We start from the raw sequence: 21,128 nt of genomic DNA, 5'->3' as shown, positions 1-21,128 counted from the left end.
GTTATTTGCATATTATATTTTCAAAGAATGTACTAGTAGAGTAGGCCTTAACCAAATAGTTCGGAAGTTCTGTCTTCCCAAACGAAAACATGAATAATTATAATTATTTATTGCATAAATAATCATTAATACTGCATAAATAATTATTTACAAAAAAAAAAGAATATCTCTTAAGAATGACATTTTTCAAATTCTGTCATATAAGTATTAGACTAGATACATCTTTATTTACTTTAAAATAAAAAAAATAAAATTTAAAGTTTGTTTTTAAAATATGAAATATTTATGCCCTAATTTTAAGATTTTATAGTATTTAGATTAAAAATGAATTGTTTTATTTTGTTTAGGAGTGAACAATATCTTAAGCTGTTTCTAAAAGAAAATTAGATTATTTATAACAATATATTTTTAGGAATTTTTTCTCTCCTTTAGATCAAATTGCTGTGGGGAGACAACAATTGACCATGTCAATATTAATCTGTCAGTTGGTATCCCAAGATTAAATTGACTTAACACGCCTTATATACCAGTGATTTGGAATTGTAGTGGTAGTTACACTAGTGGGGAGAGTAGTTACAGACCATGTCAACCGTCATTTATGAAAAGGTACCCCGACATAGAGTCGAGTTAACATGTCTTATATACTAGTGAATTGTAGTTGTAATTTTGTAGTGGAAGATACGCTACAGTACTCCCCCACTAGAATTATATCTGTGATAGAATTCGATGAACGAATACCACTAGTTGATTAATTGCTGTTTTGTGAGAAGCCGGGAGAGCTGTATTAAGATCACCGTATTTTTTGAGTGCTGAATGTGAGAGGTGTATTAACTTCACGGTCGTAGTCGCTCCCGTGTTGCCGTTATCAGTCGAGTATATGCAAGCCGACGTTGTGCGTGATCGAGACAAGACTGAGTAGCAACAGTGTGAGGAGGTGGATAATGTCTCAGTCACAAGTAGCAAGTCAACTGTTAAATGTAGATCATCCATCGAAGTAGGCGTTACTGTCTAGATAGGCGTTTTCATATAGAAGTGGGCGTTACTGCCAAGGTAGGCGTGGTCACATCACGTCCGAAGGTCATCAATGTGGGGAGAGTAGTTACAGACCATGTCAACCGTCATCTATGAAAAGGTACCCCGACATAGAGTCGAGTTAACATGTCTTATATACTAGTGAATTGTAGTTGTAATTTTGTAGTGGTAGATACGCTACACACTTCATTACTCGCCCACCAGAATTTTTTCTGGTATAGAATATGATTAATGGATATTGATTCATTGCCATTTTGTGACAGACCGAGAGAACTATTCTTAGTTCACGGTTGTGTGTGTGGTTGCGCCAGTGTTGCTATTAACAGTCGAGTGTGTACAAGTTCCAGTAGTGTGTGATCGAGACTGAATAGCACCAGTGCGAGGAGGACTATGTCGCAGTCACAAGTAGCTTGTGTAACCCCACGGGTGAGGCGATGCTGGACTTCTTTAACACACACAATTTAGACGTTTTGAATGATCCCAGTGGTCTTCCCACATTCAGCTCTGTCCTTGGACAGAGTTGGATAGATCTATTCGTGAGTAATATAGAGGAGCTTAAACACTACAGGGTACATGATGACATTTCATGCTCCGACCATGCGCTTATTACCGTCGAGATAATAGAGAATGAGCCCAGATTTAATTCTCGAAATGTTAATTTTAAATTTAATCGTCTGGACTGGTTAGATCTCAGAATCAGGTTACATAAAATTACTAAGAGACATGATCTTGATCAAATTACTACCCCTGAACAGCTTGAAGCCAGAATAACAGATATCACTGGTGATATTGTAGCAGCATGTAAGGCTAGTGAGCTGAAACAGAGATCAAGAAAGCGCCAGCACTGCTCATGGTGGTCACCGGGATTAGGACAGAAGCGTAGAGAGGTCAGAGCAATTAGGAGACGATTCCAAAAATCGACTGACGAACAGGAGCGAATGTATTTTAAGATTAAGTTCAAAAAACACTTGGCGGACTATAAGAGGGACATCAGAAGAGCCAAAATGAGTGACTTGAAAAACTTTTTGGACAGAGTAAACGATGATGGGGCGTTCTCGGCCCCATACAAGATTGCTAGAGGCGACAATTTGAGACTCACCAGTCACAGCCCCGTGTTCAAGGAGAACGGAACACTCACTACAAGTTTTGATGAAACTATTTCTGTAATTATGTCACATCATTTTCCAAATACTTGTGATATTCCATGTGAACCACTGATCAGAGGTAATAATGATCCCCCTTTCTCTGAAATTGAATTAGAATCAGTGATCGGAGACCTAAAATCTAATAAAGCACCGGGCCCTGATGGCCTCCCCAACGAGGTTTTTAGGGAAATTTTCATTATTGATAGGGCCTGGCTATTGCGTGTTTTTAATATATGCCTTGAGTTAAACTCTTTCCCAGTGGCTTGGAAATGTGCCAGAGTCACACTGATTCCAAAATCCGACAGAGACAAAAGTTTGCCCGCTTCATATAGACCCATTTCTCTACTCCCGGTCTGGGGTAAAATATTAGACAAATTACTAACTAGGAGACTTGCTTACTTTCTTGAAAACAATCAACACTTAAGTCCTAATCAATTTGGCTTCCGGACCGGGAGCGGGACTGATGACGCTCTTTTGGAGGTTGTCAAATTTATTGAGGAAGCGCGGCTGGATAATAAACATAGTGTTGGGGTGGCTCTGGACATTGACAATGCATTTATTAACGCTAACTGGGCAACCTTGAAATCTGAAATTAACAGTTTAGGACTTCCAGATAATTTGGTTAAAATTATTTTTGGCTTCCTTAGCCAGAGAGTGGTCACTTTTATTGACGAGGAGGGCAAGTGCATTTTTAGGCAATCCATCTTTATGGAAGTGCCACAGGGCTCATCACTTGGACCGGTGCTGTGGCTGATATACATTAACTCGGTTTTTAGCTATTTTAATTGTATTGATTTTAATGTTTTCCACGATTTTGATCTAAATGATTGCCGCATAATAGCATTCGCGGATGATTTATTGCTTTTACTGAGACACCCAATTTTATATCGCTTCGATCAGGTGGCCACCTACTGCCTTGCTGAACTCTCAGCCTGGGCAGAGAGTAATAATCTTAAATTTAGCGATACCAAAACGAAATGCATAACTTTTCCAAAAAATAGAAAAAGAATTGGCAGACAACCAATTATTAAAATGAGTCCAAATCATAAATATTCAGTTAAAAAAGTACAAGAACTTAAATATCTCGGTGTTGTACTCGACCCAGGTTTGACCTGGATCTCACATCTCAACCAGGTCAAAGAGAGAGTCAGCAACTTTAATAACTTAATTAAAAGGGTGGCCAGGGCAACTTGGGGCCTAAAACCCTCTATCCTTAAGTTGATCTACCTGCGGGCTACGGAGCGAATCATTTTATACGCCGCCAGTGTCTGGTACCACAATACTGTTAAAATCAACGAAAAACTTAAATCCATACAGAGAATCTCACTCATTAACATCACTAAGGCCTATTCTACAACCAGCACGGAGGCCCTCCAGATACTGGCGGGGGTGAAACCTATCCATCTTAAGATTTTGGAGGACACTTGCATTAAAAGACTAAGTGGAATTGGAGACTTAACGATTTTGACTTAGAGATGCAGCAGATTCTCCTCACAGCACATATGGATGATCCACCAACTAGGATTCACCCATCAAAACTTATTTCCGTTCCCTACGGTAGATCACTCCCAACAAACAGCGGCCTTGAAATTTTTACTGATGGATCAAGGATGGAGGTTGCCGACTCCGCTACTGATACCACAGAATATAGAACTGGCTTCGGCATTGTTACTAAAATGCACGGTACTTTAATCAAGGCAACCTCCACCAGGATCTCAAACAATAAAGTGTTTACATGGCAGAATTGGTGGCAATTAATAATGCTTTTCTCTGGCTCTCTAAAAAAGAATATCCAAACGCCACTATCTATACTGAATCGCTTTCCTCGTTGCAAGCCTTACAAAACCCAGTATCAAGCTCAAAAATTGTTGAAAACACTAAACAATTATGGCGATCCAATATACTCTGCAATTGGGTTAAAGCTCATATAGGTACTCAAGGCAACGAGGAGGCGGATCGAGCAGCTAAGAAAGCCACCGATCTCTGCCGGGTTGCCCTTGAGGTCCCAAGCTCCATCGCCCAAATTAAAACTCAGGTTAAATTATATAGCATGAAGCGCTGGGGGCTGGAATGGCGTAGTTCCGAGAAAGGGAGACAGACATTCAAATTTTTTAAAGACCCGAAATTAAATAGACTACAAGCAAACTTCTATCTCAATCAATTTTTAACAGGCCACGGAGTGTTTGGAGAACACCAATATAAATTATTCCACAAAACTCCAGAATGCAATTACTGTGGTGAATATCAATCTATTGATCACTTGTTAATAAATTGTTCTCAATTCCAGACAATCCGGGGCAATAACTTTAATAATATTGGCCAACATCAATGCTATGCTAACCTGACTTGTAGAAATATCATAAAAAAGATTATTAAACAAACTTTAGAGGATGTATTGGGGGACGGTCTTTATTGTCTCGGAACTTGTTCCTTCCAGCTTGGGTGTCTCATTTTTTTTTACTATGTCTTTTATAAACTATTCTTCTTTTACTTGCTCCAATTTTATTGTTATTTACTTTTGTACCATTTAATTGGTTTTAATAGTAATGCTTTTAATTGTTTTACAATATTGTTCTCTTGTAATTTTTGCACGTTTATCTTTTAAATTGCTCTTTTAAGTTATTCTTTTAATTGACACTTTTAATATATTGCTGTTTTAATGTTTAGCACCTTACATGATTTTAGCTGTTCTACGCCCGCCATGTTCATGGGCTGTTGCCATGTCTGATGTGTATTTTATGTAATTTATGTTTCTACTGTTCTCTGGATATTTTTTTTTGATTTTAATAAACATTTACCCGTATGCTCTAAATAAGGGCGGGTCGGGGTAAATTCTTCCATGTTGCAGTCATAAATACAAATCACCTGTTTATTGCCTATCATCCATTCAGATCACACCCGATTGATCCCAATGTCGGGGCTAGATTGCCGACGATGTCAACCTTCATCTTTTAAAAGGTATCTCTTTATGGAATCGAGTTAATACACTTTATATACTGGTGAATTGGAATTATATTATTGTACTGGTAGTAACACTACACATTCCCCAATATGCACTGGTTCCCTAAAATGTTGCACTCATATTCTAGAGGAAGGAGTAACTTTATTAGCCTTCTATTGTATTTAGGTTATGTATGGTGTTTGAAAAAGTCCTCTTGTGTGTTCGTCAGTGAAGCGTAAGAATTTCAGCTATATGCATGTGAATAATTTATGTTTTTCGATAATCTTTTTTTCTCTATAAATAGTCTATAACTGACCATTTCCTATGTTATAACTATTAGGAAATGCATTTTGAGGCATTTTGGAACTATCATATACACAACTGCTCTACAATAATACAAGTGATACTTTCAATTTTCGAAATTTTTTAAAATTTGTCACGAAATACTTAAAAGATTATTTTATAGCTTTAGAGGTGTTCAGGCTACGCAATTTTAGATCATGCAATTCCTCATACTTATAGATAAAGTTTAAACTTTTCAAAGGTTGGACGGTTTAGAAATAAATTGCGAACGAAAAAGAAGTGTTTTTGAATATCCTATGTCAGAAAATGTACAATAAACTTATATCGGTTAATTTTGATTATTATAAGCAATAATTACATGCATCAAACTAAATATAGCATGCAATAACTAAATCATTTTATACACCATATTAATTATCATATGCAGTAAATTAATTATTATATGCATCAAATCTCGTAAACCTAGCTGAAATATTTATGGAAATACGGACATTTTATCAAAAGCAATCTTTTTTGTCTTGGTTTTCTTTCTTGTTATAGTTAACAAATATAATTCAATAAAATTTAAGAAAATTTGTGGAGAAATTTTCAATTAATATCAAATTATCATATGAAAATTTGAAATAAAATTGTAGAAAATTACGCAATATATGAGCATCAAGATTTCTTCTTTAAACACCTAACATAACTTCCTCCTTTCGGTTACTGCTTACCGTGGATTAAATCCTTCTATAGTTGATTCAGCTGTTGCTAAGCGCATTAGACCCAAAGGCTTCTCTTCTTCGCAGCTTAACAGAAAACTTGTTACTTTACCTTTCTTTCTTCTCCTGTTTGGTATAAAATTGCTTATGTCCTTTCCCGTTTTAGTTTTTAAGTCATTCTGAGGCCTGCTAAGAAAACGAAATTTAAGTCCCTTATACTAGATCCTATTAGTTTTGATAATCCTACGGCATTTACCACATGCCTTGTCAGTGTTGGCTATATCGAACAAACTAGACGCGAATTTTTGCTTAAGGAACACGACAGATATGTCCATTATCAAGAATTTAAAAAAATTATTGATTGTTGCACATTGTTGGAATCTAGGGCATAAATTCAATTTCGACAATGCTAAAATCGTTAGCATTCCAGTCACATCAGCTCATCTTAATTACCTCGAATCCTGTTTTATTCATATGAATGTTGAATCTCTTGTTAACAACATAAGTTTCTCATCATGTCCCCATTGCGCTTAGAAATGCATTTCACCACGATTTGCTCTTCTCGGCTCTTGTGGTTTTTCTTGTTTTGTTTTTCGACTTTTTTCCCCTTCGGCAACTGTAATTTTTCTAGTTAAGTTTCCCACCAGTATTTTCCATTTTTTGTTGACAACTTATATATTTTAAATCATTTTTGCTTCTCCTCATTCATGTCTGACAAGTATTGATAATGAGCGTCTGTTTTTGAGAGCTTGAAACACGCTGACTGTTATTTCCAATTTGTATATTTTTGATGCGAATGAACGGTTTTAATGAAGTAATGTCTCTTCATTTATTGTAGGGTAGTGTATTAGGACGCATTTTTCAGGATTTGGCAGACTTGTTATTATATTTAATTTTTAAGACAGCTCGTCGGTGCTTTTGTGTTTCAGAAATTTAGCCTATCTCTAAGGATTTACAAGTCACGTGGGCATTTGATATAATATTAATGAACATCATTATAATTTTAAAAATGTTAAATTATAATATTGATTTTAAAAAGAGCAACTCACATTATGAACCTTTTCCGTAAGTAAAAATTTTATAAGCGAATACTTTATTGGTTACGTACGAAATCATAATCACCGTAAAGTTAGAAAGAAGTAAAATATACATAAAGTGTATAACAAATTTTAAATTTACCAATTTCCTGAAGAAGAAAAAATCCAGTTTTTAAACTATACTATTTATTAAAAGCATATTGATGAGTTTTCAGAAAGATTTTAAATGAAATTATTATATTATTTAATTAATAGCTATTTTTTAAAATAAATAAGACTTCTAGATTTTACCAAACTGAAATACATTCGTATTTATTGTACTTTTCCTTTAAAATGAACTCTTATCTAAGATCTTAACTACAGCTTGTCTAAAATATTCACTTATTTCAAATTAAGAGATAAAACGCTGGCAACCTGTCCCAGATTCGAATTCCTGCAATGGCCCATAAGCTTATGTACTGCTCCCGTTGCGCACTGAGTACAGTGCTGATAAACAACATCCCCAGTAACTAATATAATATTTTCTCTTACCTCAAAGAAATTTCACTATCACTTTACCTTGAGCCGTGAGCGTTCGCTTCCCAATAAGGAACCCGGGTTCGATTACCAGCTATGGTTGATCGATACGGATTTCACGCACGATTCGCAGCGACCACAGTGCTGACGTAAAATATCCTAAGTGGTTATCCTTGCCGTTGGGCTAACCATGTGAGTTTTCGTGGTTTTCTTCTCTATGTAAAGTAAATGGTGGTTAGTTGCTTCTAAAAAATGCTTCGTGACGGCTAGTTCGTCAAAATGCTTGATCCAAGAGTTTCCTTATTTTCTTAGATGAGTTCAAAATTAGAGGAATCGGAGGTAAAGATGGATAGTCGTAAATTTAGAATTAGGTCGGTTTTTCAAAGATGGTTATAAAACTAAATTAATAAAAAAATATCACTTAGCTCTTAAGATGTTTTTTGCAGTTAATATTAAGTCATAAAAGTATATCGATATGAGATAATAATGAAGATTTAAATTCATTAAACGCCATGCATCTTTAAAAATATGACGTATAATGACGTATGCAGTTCAATAATTTTTTTCAAATTCTTCGGTAATGTATGCTTTATCTTTTAATTGAAAACATTTATTTTTCCCAACAGAAAAAATACTATTATTCTGCGCTTAACTTGTTAATTAACTTGTAGTTAATACAAAATGATAAAAGTATTGCCATATAAGAAGAGAATAATAGTTTTAAATCATAAAACGCTGTCTTTTAATATTGCGTCATAGTTTTAACGCTTCAGGTATACACGTAAATGAGCACAATCAGGAAAAGGACCATTATATTTGCTTTTGGTACAACAGAACAAACAACTTAAGCCAACTGCAATCAAATACTTTTCTAAATTACAGAATACCAAATTGAAATGCTAGTGTTTTTAAAAAGAACTTGTAAGATTGAAGTTCATTCCAAATTTTCTCCATTATGCTCGACAGAATAGGTTCTGCGAAACTTTAACGACTAACACTTTATTTACACTCGAATAGAACAAAGCAACGCAAAAAAGTATTTTATTTTACCCGGGAGGTCGACACAAAAGGGAGACTTTTACGATTGAGTTTAGAGGTTCTCTAGCGGTATTTTATTACGAAAACTGTCTGTTTTATTACAGCCGTAACGTTTTAATTTAACTAACAATTTGAGCTAAAATAAATGTATTGTTTAGATGGTGTGCTATTAAATTTGCATTAAATTTTTGTGTTTTTTTTTGTTCGAATGCTTAATTCTTAAAGTGAAGTTAGTAAAATTCTCGAAATATATATAATAGAACAAAAATTTCATACTAAAAGTAAAACCTTTATAATGACTTTTCTATCATTCCCTCAGAAGATTACTTTTCTCAAAGACAACCTCCATTAGAGAATTCCATACTTTACAATCTCTACTAAAAAAAAAAAGAATACTTCGGGTTACAAAAAGTTAAATAATATAACTTAGATTGAATTCAAGTAATATAAATAAAGCTTTTATTACCTAGAAAAAAATTGCCATAATCTGTAAAATTTCTCCATTTCCGTTCTTCACACTGTGGTTCGCCTCTTACCTAACCTCTTCCTTATCATTCCCTCTGAAGATTACTTATCTCAAAGACAGCCTTATTCCATTTGAGATTTATTTCCTTTCCTATCTTTACCAGAGAGAAAAAAATACTTCATGTTACACACCAAAGTTAAATAATATAACTCAGATAGAATGCAAGTAATATGAATAAAGCTTATATTGCCTAGAAGAAAATGGCCGCATTACGTAAAATTTCTCCATTTCCATTCTTCACATTAGGGTTCACCTATTATCTAACTTCTTCAGATATCATGACTTTTCTATCAATCTCTCTGAAGATTACTTTTCACAAAGGCAACCTTTTTCCGTTGGAAAATTCTTTCCTTTCCTATCCCTTTCAAAGAGAAAAAAAATGCATCGTTAGGTACGTGGCACGCCACATACCTAACATCTTCATTTAATATGTCTTTTCTATAATACCCTGTGAAGATTACTTTTCTCAAAGAAAACCTTTTTCCATTGTCGAATTCGTTCCTTTAATATCCCTTCCATAGAGAAAAAAAAATGCTTCCCGTTACACACCATCAAAGTTAAAAAATATAACTCAGATTGAATGCAAGTAATATGAATAAAGCTTATATTGCCTAGAAGAAAATGGCCGCATTACGTAAAATTTCTCCATTTCCATTCTTCACATTAGGGTTCACCTATTATCTAACTTCTTCAGATATCATGACTTTTCTATCAATCTCTCTGAAGATTACTTTTCACAAAGGCAACCTTTTTCCATTGGAAAATTCTTTCCTTTCCTATCCCTTTCAAAGAGAAAAAAAATGCATCGTTAGGTACGTGGCACGCCACATACCTAACATCTTCATTTAATATGTCTTTTCTATAATACCCTGTGAAGATTACTTTTCTCAAAGAAAACCTTTTTCCATTGTCGAATTCGTTCCTTTAATATCCCTTCCATAGAGAAAAAAAATGCTTCCCGTTACACACCATCAAAGTTAAATAATATAACTCAGATAGAATGCAAGTAATATGAATAAAGCTTATATTGCCTAGAAGAAAATGGCCGCATTGTGTAAAATTTCTCCATTTCCATTCTTCACATTAGGGTTCACCTATTATATAACTTCTTCAGATATCATGACTTTTCTATCAATCTCTCTGAAGATTGCTTTTCACAAAGGCAACCTTTTTCCATTGGAAAATTCTTTCCTTTCCTATCCCTTTCAAGGAGAAAAAAAATGCATCGTTAGGTACATGGCACGCCACATACCTAACATCTTCATTTAATATGTCTTTTCTATAATACCCTGTGAAGATTACTTTTCTCAAAGAAAACCTTTTTCCATTGTCGAATTCGTTCCTTTAATATCCCTTCCATAGAGAAAAAAAAATGCTTCCCGTTACACACCATCAAAGTTAAAAAATATAACTCAGATTGAATGCAAGTAATATGAATAAAGCTTATATTGCCTAGAAGAAAATGGCCGCATTACGTAAAATTTCTCCATTTCCATTCTTCACATTAGGGTTCACCTATTATCTAACTTCTTCAGATATCATGACTTTTCTATCAATCTCTCTGAAGATTACTTTTCACAAAGGCAACCTTTTTCCATTGGAAAATTCTTTCCTTTCCTATCCCTTTCAAAGAGAAAAAAAATGCATCGTTAGGTACGTGGCACGCCACATACCTAACATCTTCATTTAATATGTCTTTTCTATAATACCCTGTGAAGATTACTTTTCTCAAAGAAAACCTTTTTCCATTGTCGAATTCGTTCCTTTAATATCCCTTCCATAGAGAAAAAAAAATGCTTCCCGTTACACACCATCAAAGTTAAATAATATAACTCAGATAGAATGCAAGTAATATGAATAAAGCTTATATTGCCTAGAAGAAAATGACCGCATTGTGTAAAATTTCTCCATTTCCATTCTTCACATTAGGGTTCACCTATTATCTAACTTCTTCAGATATCATGACTTTTCTATCAATCTCTCTGAAGATTACTTTTCACAAAGGCAACCTTTTTCCATTGGAAAATTCTTTCCTTTCCTATCCCTTTCAAAGAGAAAAAAAATGCATCGTTAGGTACGTGGCACGCCACATACCTAACATCTTCATTTAATATGTCTTTTCTATAATACCCTGTGAAGATTACTTTTCTCAAAGAAAACCTTTTTCCATTGTCGAATTCGTTCCTTTAATATCCCTTCCATAGAGAAAAAAAAAATGCTTCCCGTTACACACCATCAAAGTTAAATAATATAACTCAGATTGAATGCAAGTAATATGAATAAAGCTTATATTGCCTAGAAGAAATAGGCCTCATTGTGTAAAATTTCTCCATTTCCATTCTTCACATTAGGGTTCACCTATTATCTAACTTCTTCAGATATCATGACTTTTCTATCAATCTCTCTGAAGATTACTTTTCACAAAGGCAACCTTTTTTCATTGGAAAATTCTTTCCATTCCTATCCCTTTCAAAGAGAAAAAAAATGCATCGTTAGGTACGTGGCACGCCACATACCTAACATCTTCATTTAATATGTCTTTTCTATAATACCCTGTGAAGATTACTTTTCTCAAAGAAAACCTTTTTCCATTGTAGAATTCGTTCCTTTAATATCCCTTCCATAGAGAAAAAAAAATGCTTTCCGTTACACACCATCAAAGTTAAATAATATAACTCAGATTGAATGCAAGTAATATGAATAAAGCTTATATTGCCTAGAAGAAAATGGCCGCATTACGTAAAATTTCTCCATTTCCATTCTTCACATTAGGGTTCACCTATTATCTAACTTCTTCAGATATCAAGACTTTTCTATCAATCTCTCTGAAGATTACTTTTACAAAGGCAACCTTTTTCCATTGGAAAATTCTTTCCTTTCCCATCCCTTTCAGAGAGAAAAAAAATGCATCGTTAGGTACGTGGCACGCCACATACCTAACATCTTCATTTAATATGTCTTTTCTATAATACCCTGTGAAGAGTACTTTTCTCAAAGAAAACGTTTTTCCATTGTAGAATTCGTTCCTTTAATATCCCATCCATAGAGAAAAAAATGCTTCCCGTTACACACCATCAAAGTTAAATAATATAAATCAGATTGAATGCAAGTAATATGAATAAAGTTTATATTGCCTAGACGAAAATGGCCGCATTACGTAAAATTTCTCCATTTCCATTCCTCACATTAGGGTTCACCTATTATCTAACTTCTTCAGATATCATGACTTTTCTATCAATATCTCTGAAGATTACATTTTACAAAGGCAACCTTTTTCCATTGGAAAATTCTTTCCTTTCCTATCCCTTTCAAAGAGAAAAAAAATGCATCGTTAGGTACATGGCACGCCACATACCTAACATCTTCATTTAATATGTCTTTTCTATAATACCCTGTGAAGATTACTTTTCTCAAAGAAAACCTTTTTCCATTGTCGAATTCGTTCCTTTAATATCCCTTCCATAGAGAAAAAAAAATGCTTCCCGTTACACACCATCAAAGTTAAAAAATATAACTCAGATTGAATGCAAGTAATATGAATAAAGCTTATATTGCCTAGAAGAAAATGGCCGCATTACGTAAAATTTCTCCATTTCCATTCTTCACATTATTGTTCACCTATTATCTAACTTCTTCAGATATCATGACTTTTCTATCAATCTCTCTGAAGATTACTTTTCACAAAGGCAACCTTTTTCCATTGGAAAATTCTTTCCTTTCCTATCCCTTTCAAAGAGAAAAAAAATGCATCGTTAGGTACGTGGCACGCCACATACCTAACATCTTCATTTAATATGTCTTTTCTATAATACCCTGTGAAGATTACTTTTCTCAAAGAAAACCTTTTTCCATTGTCGAATTCGTTCCTTTAATATCCCTTCCATAGAGAAAAAAAAATGCTTCCCGTTACACACCATCAAAGTTAAATAATATAACTCAGATAGAATGCAAGTAATATGAATAAAGCTTATATTGCCTAGAAGAAAATGGCCGCATTGTGTAAAATTTCTCCATTTCCATTCTTCACATTAGGGTTCACCTATTATCTAACTTCTTCAGATATCATGACTTTTCTATCAATCTCTCTGAAGATTACTTTTCACAAAGGCAACCTTTTTCCATTGGAAAATTCTTTCCTTTCCTATCCCTTTCAAAGAGAAAAAAAATGCATCGTTAGGTACGTGGCACGCCACATACCTAACATCTTCATTTAATATGTCTTTTCTATAATACCCTGTGAAGATTACTTTTCTCAAAGAAAACCTTTTTCCATTGTCGAATTCGTTCCTTTAATATCCCTTCCATAGAGAAAAAAAAATGCTTCCCGTTACACACCATCAAAGTTAAATAATATAACTCAGATTGAATGCAAGTAATATGAATAAAGCTTATATTGCCTAGAAGAAAATGGCCTCATTGTGTAAAATTTCTCCATTTCCATTCTTCACATTAGGGTTCACCTATTATCTAACTTCTTCAGATATCATGACTTTTCTATCAATCTCTCTGAAGATTACTTTTCACAAAGGCAACCTTTTTTCATTGGAAAATTCTTTCCATTCCTATCCCTTTCAAAGAGAAAAAAAATGCATCGTTAGGTACGTGGCACGCCACATACCTAACATCTTCATTTAATATGTCTTTTCTATAATACCCTGTGAAGATTACTTTTCTCAAAGAAAACCTTTTTCCATTGTAGAATTCGTTCCTTTAATATCCCTTCCATAGAGAAAAAAAAATGCTTTCCGTTACACACCATCAAAGTTAAATAATATAACTCAGATTGAATGTAAGTAATATGAATAAAGCTTATATTGCCTAGAAGAAAATGGCCGCATTACGTAAAATTTCTCCATTTCCATTCTTCACATTAGGGTTCACCTATTATCTAACTTCTTCAGATATCATGACTTTTCTATCAATCTCTCTGAAGATTACTTTTACAAAGGCAACCTTTTTCCATTGGAAAATTCTTTCCTTTCCCATCCCTTTCAGAGAGAAAAAAAATGCATCGTTAGGTACGTGGCACGCCACATACCTAACATCTTCATTTAATATGTCTTTTCTATAATACCCTGTGAAGAGTACTTTTCTCAAAGAAAACGTTTTTCCATTGTAGAATTCGTTCCTTTAATATCCCATCCATAGAGAAAAAAATGCTTCCCGTTACACACCATCAAAGTTAAATAATATAAATCAGATTGAATGCAAGTAATATGAATAAAGTTTATATTGCCTAGACGAAAATGGCCGCATTACGTAAAATTTCTCCATTTCCATTCCTCACATTAGGGTTCACCTATTATCTAACTTCTTCAGATATCATGACTTTTCTATCAATATCTCTGAAGATTACATTTTACAAAGGCAACCTTTTTCCATTGGAAAATTCTTTCCTTTCCTATCCCTTTCAGAGAGAAAAAAAATGCATCGTTAGGTACGTGGCACGCCACATACCTAACATCTTCATTTAATATGTCTTTTCTATAATACCCTGTGAAGATTACTTTTCTCAAAGAAAACCTTTTTCCATTGTAGAATTCGTTCCTTTAATATCCCTTCCATAGAGAATAAAAATACTTCCCGTTACACACCATCAAAGTTAAATAATATAACTCAGATTGAATGCAAGTAATATGAATAAAGCTTATATTGCCTAGAAGAAAATGGCTACATTACGTAAAATTTCTCCATTTCCATTCTTCACATTAGGGTTCACCTATTATCTAACTTCTTCAGATATCATGACTTTTCTATCAATCTCTCTGAAGATTACTTTTCACAAAGGCAACCTTTTTCCATTGGAAAATTCTTTCCTTTCCTATCCCTTTCAGAGGGAAAAAAATGCATCGTTAGGTACGTGGCACGCCACATACCTAACATCTTCATTTAATATGTCTTTTCTATAATACCCTGTGAAGATTACTTTTCTCAAAGAAAACCTTTTTCCATTATAGAAATCGTTTCTTTAATATCCCTTCCATAGAGAAAAAAAATGCTTCCCGTTACACACCATCAAAGTTAAATAATATAACTCAGATTGAATGCAAGTAATATGAATAAAGCTTATATTGCCTAGAAGAAAATGGCCGCATTACGTAAAATTTCTCCATTTCCATTCTTTACATTAGGGTTCACCTATTATCTAACTTCTTCAGATATCATGACTTTTCTATCAATCTCTCTGAAGATTACTTTTTACAAAGGCAACCTTTTTCCATTGGAAAATTCTTTCCTTTCCTATCCCTTTCAGAGAAAAAAAAAGATGCATCGATAGGTACGTGGCACGCCACTTACCTAACATCTTCATTTAATATGTCTTTTCTATAATACCCTGTGAAGATTACTTTTCTCAAAGAAAGCCTTTTTCCATTGTAGAATTCGTTCCTTTAATATCCCTTCCATAAAGAAAAAAAATGCTTCCCGTTACACACCATCAAAGTAAAATTATATAACTCAGATTGAATGCAAGTAATATGAATAAAGCTTATATTGCCTAGAAAAAAATGACCGCATTACGTAAACTTTCTATATTTCCATTCTTCACATTAAGGTTCACCTATTATCTAACTTCTTCAGATATCATGACTTTTCTATCAATCTCTCTGAAGATTACTTTTCACAAAGGCAACCTTTTTCCATTGGAAAATTCTTTCCTTTCCTATCCCTTTCAGAGAGAAAAAAAATGCATCGTTAGGTACGTGGCACGCCACATACCTAGCATCTTCATTTAATATGTCTTTTCTATAAAACCCTGTGAAGATTACTTTTCTCAAAGGAAACCTTTTTCCATTGTAGAATTCGTTCCTTTAATATCCCTTCCATAGAGAAAAAAACTGCTTCCCGTTACACACCATCAAAGTTAAATAATAGAACTCAGATTGAATGCAAGTAATATGAATAAAGCTTATATTGCCTAGAAGAAAATGGCCGCATTACGTAAAATTTCTCCATTTCCATTCTTCACATTAGGGTTCACCTATTATCTAACTTCTTCAGATATCATGACTTTTCTATCAATCTCTCTGAAGATTACTTTTCACAAAGGCAACCTTTTTCCATTGGAAAATTCTTTCCTTTCCTATCCCTTTCAAAGAGAAAAAAAAATGCATCTTTAGGTATGTGGCACGCCACATACCTAACATCTTCATTTAATATGTCTTTTCTATAATACCCTGTGAAGATTACTTTTCTCAAAGAAAACCTTTTTCCATTGTAGAATTCGTTCCTTTAATATCCCTTCCATAGAGAAAAAAAATGCTTCCCGTTACACACCATCTAAGTTAAATAATATAACTCAGATTGAATGCAAGTAATATGAATAAAGCTTATATTGCCTAGAAGAAAATGGCCGCATTACGTAAAATTTCTCCATTTCCATTCTTCACATTAGGGTTCACCTATTATCTAACTTCTTCAGATATCATGACTTTTCTATCAATCTCTCTGAATATTACTTTTCACAAAGGCAACCTTTTTCCATTGGAAAATTCTTTCCTTTCCTATCCCTTTCAGAGAGAAAAAAAATGCATCGTTAGGTACGTGGCACGACACATACCTAACATCTTCATTTAATATGTCTTTCCTATAATACCCTGTGAAGAATACTTTTCTCAAAGAAAACCTTTTTCCATTGTAGAATTCGTTCCTTTAATATCCCATCCATAGAGAAAAAAAATGCTTCCCGTTACACACCATCAAAGTTAAATAATATAACTCAGATTGAATGCAAGTAATATGAATAAAGCTTACATTGCCTAGAAAAAAATGACCGCATTAAATAAACTTTCTATATTTCCATTCTTCACATTAAGGTTCACCTATTATCTAACTTCTTCAGATATCATGACTTTTCTATCAATCTCTCTGAAGATTACTTTTCACAAAGGCAACCTTTTTCTATTGGAAAATTCTTTCCTTTCCTATCCCTTTCAGAGAGAAAAAAAATGCATCGTTAGGTACGTGGCACGCCACATACCTAACATCTTCATTTAATATGTCTTTTCTATAATACCCTGTGAAGATTACTTTTCTCAAAGAAAACCTTTTTCCATTGTAGAATTCGTTCCTTTAATATCCCTTCCATAGAGAAAAAAAATGCTTCCCGTTACATACCATCAAAGTTAAATAATATAAATCAGATTGAATGCAAGTAATATGAATAAATCTTATATTGCCTAGAAGAAAATGGCCGCATTACGTAAAATTTCTCCATTTCCATTCTTCACATTAGGGTTCACCTATTATCTAACTTCTTCAGATATCATGACTTTTCTATCTATCTCTCTGAAGATTACTTTTCACAAAGGCAACCTTTTTCCATTAGAAAATTCTTTCCTTTCCTATCCCTTTCAAAGAGAAAAAAAATGCATCGTTAGGTATGTGGCACGCCACATACCTAACATCTTCATTTAATATGTCTTTCCTATAATACCCTGTGAAGAGTACTTTTCTCAAAGAAAACCTTTTTCCATTGTAGAATTCGTTCCTTTAATATCCCATCCATAGAGAAAAAAAATGCTTCCCGTTGCACACCATCAAAGTTAAATAATATAACTCAGATTGAATGCAAGTAATATGAATAAATCTTATATTGCCTAGAAAAAAATGACCGCATTAAATAAACTTTCTATATTTCCATTCTTCACATTAAGGTTCACCTATTATCTAACTTCTTCAGATATCATAACTTTTCTATGAATCTCTCTGAAGATTACTTTTCACAAAGGCAACCTTTTTCCACTGGAAAATTCTTTCCTTTCCTATCCCTTTCAGAGAGAAAAAAAATGCATCGTTAGGTACGTGGCACGCCACATACCTAACATCTTCATTTAATATGTCTTTTCTATAATACCCTGTGAAGAGTACTTTTCTCAAAGAAAACCTTTTTAAATTGTAGAATTCGTTCCTTTAATATCCCATCCATAGAGAAAAAAAATGCTTCCCGTTACACACCATCAAAGTTAAATAATATAACTCAGATTGAATGCAAGTAATATGAATAAAGCTTATATTGCCTAGAAGAAAATGACCGCATTACGTAAAATTTCTCCATTTCCATTCTTCACATTAGGGTTCACCTATTATCTAACTTCTTCAGATATCATGACTTTTCTATCAATCTCTCTGAAGGTTACTTTTCACAAAGGCAACCTTTTTCCATTGGAAAATTCTTTCCTTTCCTATCCCTTTCAAAGAGAAAAAAAATGCAACGTTAGGTACGTGGCACGCCACATACCTAACATCTTCATTTAATATGTCTTTTCTATAATACCCTGTGAAGATTACTTTTCTCAAAGAAAACCTTTTTCCATTGTAGAATTCGTTCCTTTAATATCCCTTCCATAAAGAAAAAGAAATGCTTCCCGTTACACACCATCAAAGTTAAATAATATAACTCCGATAGAATGCAAGTAATATGAATAAAGCTTATATTGCCTAGAAGAAAATGGTCGCATTACGTAAAATTTCTCTATTTCCATTCTTCACATTAGGGTTCACCTATTATCTAACTTCTTCAGATATCATGACTTTTCTATCAATCTCTCTGAAGATTACTTTTCACAAAGGCAACCTTTTTCCATTGGAAAATTCTTTCCTTTCCTATCCCTTTCAAAGAGAAAAGAAATGCATCGTTAGGTATGTGGCACGCCACATACCTAACATCTTCATTTAATATGTCTTTCCTATAATACCCTGTGAAGAGTACTTTTCTCAAAGAAAACCTTTTTCCATAGTAGAATTCGTTCCTTTAATATCCCATCCATAGAGAAAAAAAATGCTTCCCGTTACACACCATCAAAGTTAAATAATATAACTCAGATTGAATGCAAGTAATATGAATAAAGCTTATATTGCCTAGAAAAAAATGACCGCATTAAATAAACTTTCTATATTTCCATTCTTCACATTAAGGTTCACCTATTATCTAACTTCTTCAGATATCATGACTTTTCTATCAATCTCTCTGAAGATTACTTTTCACAAAGGCAACCTTTTTCTATTGGAAAATTCTTTCCTTTCCTATCCCTTTCAGAGAGAAAAAAAATGCATCGTTAGGTACGTGGCACGCCACATACCTAACATCTTCATTTAATATGTCTTTTCTATAATACCCTGTGAAGATTACTTTTCTCAAAGAAAACCTTTTTCCATTGTAGAATTCGTTCCTTTAATATCCCTTCCATAGAGAAAAAAAATGCTTCCCGTTACACACCATCAAAGTTAAATAATATAAATCAGATTGAATGCAAGTAATATGAATAAATCTTATATTGCCTCGAAGAAAATGGCCGCATTACGTAAAATTTCTCCATTTCCATTCTTCACATTAGGGTTCACCTATTATCTAACTTCTTCAGATATCATGACTTTTCTATCAATCTCTCTGAAGATTACTTTTCACAAAGGCAACCTTTTTCCATTGGAAAATTCTTTCCTTTCCTATCCCTTTCAAAGAGAAAAAAAATGCATCGTTAGGTACGTGGCACGCCACATACCTAACATCTTCATTTAATATGTCTTTTCTATAATACCCTGTGAAGATTACTTTTCTCAAAGAAAACCTTTTTCTATTTTAGAATTCGTTCCTTTAATATCCCTTCCGTAGAGAAAAAAATGCTTCCCGTAACACACCATCAAAGTTAAATAATATAACTCAGATTGAATGCAAGTAATATGAATAAAGCTTATATTGCCTAGAAGAAAATGGCCGCATTACGTAAAATTTCTCCATTTCCATTCTTCACATTAGGGTTCACTTATTATCTAACTTCTTCAGATATCATGACTTTTCTATTAATCTCTCTGAAGATTACTTTTCACAAAGGCAACCTTTTTCCATTGGAAAATTCTTTCCTTTCCTATCCCTTTCAGAGAGAAAAAAAAATGCATCGTTAGGTACGTGGCACGCCACATACCTAACATCTTCATTTAATATGTCTTTTCTATAATACCCTGTGAAGATTACTTTTCTCAAAGAAAACCTTTTTCCATTGTAGAATTCGTTCCTTTAATATCCCATCCATAGAGAAAAAAAATGCTTCCCGTTGCACACCATCAAAGTTAAATAATATAACTCAGATTGAATGCAAGTAATATGAATAAATCTTATATTGCCTAGAAAAAAATGACCGCATTAAATAAACTTTCTATATTTCCATTCTTCACATTAAGGTTCACCTATTATCTAACTTCTTCAGATATCATAACTTTTCTATGAATCTCTCTGAAGATTACTTTTCACAAAGGCAACCTTTTTCCACTGGAAAATTCTTTCCTTTCCTATCCCTTTCAGAGAGAAAAAAAATGCATCGTTAGGTACGTGGCACGCCACATACCTAACATCTTCATTTAATATGTCTTTTCTATAATACCCTGTGAAGAGTACTTTTCTCAAAGAAAACCTTTTTAAATTGTAGAATTCGTTCCTTTAATATCCCATCCATAGAGAAAAAAAATGCTTCCCGTTACACACCATCAAAGTTAAATAATATAACTCAGATTGAATGCAAGTAATATGAATAAAGCTTATATTGCCTAGAAGAAAATGACCGCATTACGTAAAATTTCTCCATTTCCATTCTTCACATTAGGGTTCACCTATTATCTAACTTCTTCAGATATCATGACTTTTCTATCAATCTCTCTGAAGGTTACTTTTCACAAAGGCAACCTTTTTCCATTGGAAAATTCTTTCCTTTCCTATCCCTTTCAAAGAGAAAAAAAATGCAACGTTAGGTACGTGGCACGCCACATACCTAACATCTTCATTTAATATGTCTTTTCTATAATACCCTGTGAAGATTACTTTTCTCAAAGAAAACCTTTTTCCATTGTAGAATTCGTTCCTTTAATATCCCTTCCATAAAGAAAAAAAAATGCTTCCCG

This window comes from Parasteatoda tepidariorum, chromosome 4, assembly GCF_982258835.1.
Source record: "Parasteatoda tepidariorum strain Cologne lab strain chromosome 4, Ptep-v5.0, whole genome shotgun sequence".
Classification (NCBI taxonomy): Eukaryota; Metazoa; Arthropoda; class Arachnida; order Araneae; family Theridiidae; genus Parasteatoda; species Parasteatoda tepidariorum.
Note: the sequence above shows the minus strand (reverse complement) of the source record.